Genomic DNA, 5,381 nt, shown 5'->3' with positions numbered 1-5,381 from the left:
GTAAAGCTACAAAAAAAACAAACACATGTATTATCATTCATAGAAGCAGTTGAATAAAAGCATTAATGACAACCACATTTTCTAGAGGTATTTTTCTTAATCATTGCTGGAAAGTTCTATTATTTAGGTATTATATGTTCAGTTTTGCTCTTTACACTCTTTACAACTCTCACTCAATTGTGTATGCAATTATGCTTTTAATCATATTTTTTGTAAAAGGTTAAACAAATCTCTTAATAAAAACTACTTTCATTCCATAAAAACAACCTGTTTTTCCAAAAAATTCCAAGTGCCAAAACAAAGAAAGTCCTGAATGGATCAAAACAGATAACTAATGGAATTATAAACACGTTTAATTATGGGTTTTTTTCCGCACAATGTAGTTGTATGCAAATATGAAAACATTTAAAAGTGTATTAATGAACTGAATTTTATAAATTATAATTTGTAGACATATTTTATATATGTTATATATGAATGTTTATATCTGCTTAAAACTGCAATAGTGTGTTATAAACCATTTATGAAATGAATATTAGCTCATGAATGGTAAATACTGTGTTGCCATTTATGAAATGGTTATATTACTTACATTTTTCCTGATCCTGCTTGGCTGAAGTCACTGAGATTGAGCCGGAGTTTGAATTATTGAACCATTGATGACCGACCATTTTACCTGAAGAGAGTGTTAGAGGAGCAGAGAAACAAGAACCCTCCTAAAGTCATGGATGAATTACATAGCATTTTCACTAAGTCATTGCAGAGTAGATAGATATCGATAATTGTTTTAAAGTTAGGTTGGGATCCAAGCAGGTGTGAGTGATAACTGCCCTGCTGGTTGAAAATCCCCCCAAACACCCTCTCAGACAAACAGAGTGTGTATTCTATGTCTAGACATCGAAAACACACCAAATTCAAAAACATATTTTAACTTAACTTTGGCGGTAAAAGTGTTTCTGTGGTTTTCCTGTTATCATCATCAAAGAGTTTATAGTTTATAGCGTAGATGTACACGGACAATTCAGACAGTTTGAGAGGAAATGTGCTGATGTGTATTCTTTTTTTAAATTTGAACTCCACTTACATTTTTCAAGGGCTTTTTACTCATTGTGTCGAAATGTTTTACTTCTTAATCAACTACGACTTTAAAATACATTGGACATGTACATATTGTAATAATAATCCTATATAGCAAGTAAGTAAAATTAGGCACATGTCCTAGATTTGTTATTTTATAGAACTTTATGTCCAATTTAACTGCTCTACATTCATGTAAAAACTATATTTAACAAGGATCGCTACATGAATACATATTTGTAGTTATCCATCTTAGAAAATAGGATGCATTGTCACAGATTTAAGGTGTTAAACACAAGAATAGGGTTACCATTCAAACTAACAGATATTGCCATAAAACTTCCCCATTCCATTAGTTTTTTTAGATTTTCCTTTACTGCTATGTTAAAATATGCAGGCTTTATCCAAAGCTTACTTTTGCTTGATTTAAAATAAATCTAAAGACACAACTTGACAATATTTGATGTGTATTTTGGATGTTTTCTCATCACTGGTAAGCATAATCTTAAGAGAACATTGCCCAAACTCTTAACATTCACTCTACAAGATTACAAAATAAATCTTCTCCTTCAATACAATGATGCAAACCATGCTTTTTCTTAAAATACAGTAGTGTGATTTTGCTACTCTTACTTAAATTGGCAAACTCAATACCCTTTACTGAGCATAGCACTCTGGTATACACCTTTTTGCAGTTATAGGCTAACTGTAACAATATGTTTTCATTGTCATAAGGTATTGCTTTCATACTTAAACATACTTGAATACTTAAAAAAACAAAAAACACATACTTTCTCCACTAATGCATTTCCCACATGAAACATGCTGCTTGTGACTCACCTCAGTTCGTTGATGCCTTGTCTCAGTATGATTTCTATAAAATGTGTCCTGGTTGATTCTCATCTCACTGAAGTAGCAGGAATCACTACGTTCACATTTATAGCTCCTCACCCCCCGCTGCTTTACTTCCAATAGGTGCAAAGAGACTGTATTAATGGCCCATTCTGTTTGATGTCACCTTATCTTTCACCTAACAATGGTCAGTGAAAGGCCCCACTGTGTCTCATTGTGTGGCTTTTAAGCAACAACAAATAGTTTCTTACATGTAGGCCTAAGCGTGTGAGGTGTTTCGATAAATGTATAAATCAAGTTCTAAAAAAATTAAAATGTTAATACGTGACTCAATTCCATAGTAAATCATTTTATTTTACCTAAGGTCAACCAGTAGTTGGCAATATATCTTTTTGTAGTTTTTAAAGTGATTCTTTTGCCTTTTTCGTTCACATGGTTTTGACCTCTTGATTGCAATGAAGTGAAATCTTAATCTTAGCATACCATAATACTTGATACCCCCATAATTGGCCACAAGTTGGGATAAGAAATCCTAAATGTCAGTTAATATCTAAAATCTTAGTTTTTATGTGGAGTTAAGAATGATTTGACCTTTTTTTGTCTTTTTAGATCCCTCAAATTGATTCAAATACAGTAGTATACATATACATAGTTGGGGGGGGGAAACCGGAAGCACATTAACTCCCATGGGTTTGGAGTGAGATGTTCAAATATCACATATGGATGTAACATTGAGGTGCCTAGTACTTGTGGCCTTATTGTATGCATATCTGAGGAATCTCATTGGAAAGATATTTACCTTGCAAAAAATTATCAAGCACTGGGTGTATTTGATTTCTTCACAAACCACAAGGCGTTCCAAAAATGTGGAAATTGTGGAAATTGTATTACATTTGATATTGTGATTTGTGATACAGTTAAATGCCAAACATGCTGATGCCAGCAGGTCATCTAGTAACAACAGAGGGTGAGAGATAAGAGAGACAATGCTCTTTCTCTGCTGGGAGAATCATCTCTGCAGAGACCTGCTCTAAACAAACACGATACCACTGAAATGCGTGAGAAAGGAAACGCAGACCATCATGTTTTAACAGCCCCGGTCTCCTCTCCATTTAATACATAGTAGAACGTTTGCATTTAAAAGCTAAACAGCAATGTCTTTTTCCAGAAACCTGATGGTTACTCACGATAATCTCTAAACTATAATTCAGCCAAGAATGACTCTATTAATGTTGCTATACAAAACTGAGAGTGGTTTTTTTCTCCACAACACAAGTTGTGTGGATTATCTAAAGGAAAGAGGTCAGGATTTCTGGAGAAACATATGCTGTTGTGTTTTTGTAAGTATTGTTATGGTGCTTTGAGCAACACAAGCTAAGTGCCATCTAGTTTCATTATTTTTAAGACAAGGTAGACATTTCAATGGTCAATATCTCCAACACAAAGTCATCTTCATTAATAAATAGCAAGACAACAGAAGAGGAAAATATGTTTATATGAGTTTGTGGTGAACTGTTAATTTAACAATGATATAAATCCTTAGAGTCATCAAATATATTATATGAGGATCAGTGCATTTACCCTTTATGAGAGATGATGTGTTAAAATCTTAAAATTAAAACGAGTAGGTTTTATTGGAAATCCTGCTAGACTGACTAGAAAGTGGAGGGCTTGACTGTGTGGTGTTGGGTGGTGTAGGTGTGAATAAGGAAACTGCTGTGATGCAAATAACCTGTGTGTGTGTGTGTGTGTGTGTGTGTGTGTGTGTGTGTGTGTGTGTGTGTGTGTGTGTGTGTGTGTGTGTGTGTGTGTGTGTGTGTGTGTGTGTGTGTGTGTGTGTGTGTGTGTGTGTGTGTGTGTGTGTGTGTGTGTGTGTGTGTGTGTGTGTGTGTTACCATTAATTCCAGTGCATACAGAGGACAGGCCTTGCTGGTGTAAGTGAGACTCTGTGTTAATTCTTCCCCCGTCTTCTAATCTTCAGTATCTTTTACATCCTATCAAGAAGCATCAACATCACCGGGGCTTTGCAGTAGATTACAGAACATGCATCAAGTTTATCTACCCTCTAAAAGGAGTTGCTCATGAGTTGCTGGTACTGCTGTCACAATCTGTAAATCTGATACTCAAGCTGTCCCTCACCGAAAAGCCCACACTGTACTACTGGGAACCAGATAAAGCAGATAAAAAACACTTTTCTTAGAAGTTTCAAAGATGCCACAGTGTTTGTTTGTGTATGCTCTTTAATGATCCATGTGGGCAGTTTCTTTTTTCTCTTGAACGCTTGAATATTTCTGCAAAAGAAATGCAACTGATTGCGGTACCAAATCAGGCTGACACATTTTGTGAAATGTATTTTGATCTTCAATGATTCTTGAGATAATATACAGTATATCCTAGAATATACACAGAGATGTTGTATTTTTGAAAAACAGATTAATAAAAACAATAATAGAATGTAGGCTCTGTTAAAAACTCTGCAAGGTGATTCAGATGGAATACAGTACAGCAAGTATTAGGGTCGTTTTTAACAGGTTTAAGAAGGGTGTCTGTACAGTATGTAGTTAAAGGTGTGATTCACAGTTCTTAAGAATGTGAAATCTTAATGATTCAGCTTACAGTCATTTTTAAACAATAGTTTATTCTCAGCTTTGTATCCACACTTTGTGTGTGTCTCCTTCAAAGTAATAGAAATGACTCATTATTGGTTTTATGCAGGGTTCTGTGCCAGACTATTCCTTGACAGGGGGGTGTGACTTACTGGATACTGCCACACATAACTTATATTTCGGACTTTGTACAAATTAAATAAGCAAGATATAATGCATAAATATAAATTAGTGAGCTTTAGAGGCGCTGATAGGTACGTTTTGTGATCTTCGAAATACGGCAAGACTGTTGTTTTCCCCATGTTAGCTTCAGATTCAAACTAAAGAGACAAACAATGAGAGTTTTATCAATCTTCACATGTTGGGGGCTGGATTTATGTTGCATTAATTAATCCTGCAAGTGTTTTTTGTTCAATGTAAATGTACAGAAGACAGCCTCAAAGGGCAACAACCCTTTTTTTTAGAGTCATGGTGCAAGGTCTATGTCTCCAGTTACATGTTGCATGCACTGCATATCATGTGACAAGGAAGGAACGTATGTCTTCCCTTACTACTTTGATTATCAGTTCATGGTAAATAGGGAGGTGAAGAATATCACATTTTCATTTTAGGAACGCAGTTAACATGTCACATGATCATTCTAATCTTACACACACACACACACACACACACACACACACACACACACACACACACACACACACACACACACACACACACACACACACACACACACACACACACACCCACACCCACACACACACACACACACACACACACACACACACACACACACACACACACACACACACACACACCCACCCACCCCCACCCACACACACACAC

Source organism: Notothenia rossii (genome assembly GCF_949606895.1).
Source record: "Notothenia rossii genome assembly, chromosome: 11".
Lineage (NCBI taxonomy): Eukaryota > Metazoa > Chordata > Actinopteri > Perciformes > Nototheniidae > Notothenia > Notothenia rossii.
The sequence above is the reverse complement of the archived record's forward strand: the minus strand, read 5'-3'. Positions refer to the sequence as shown.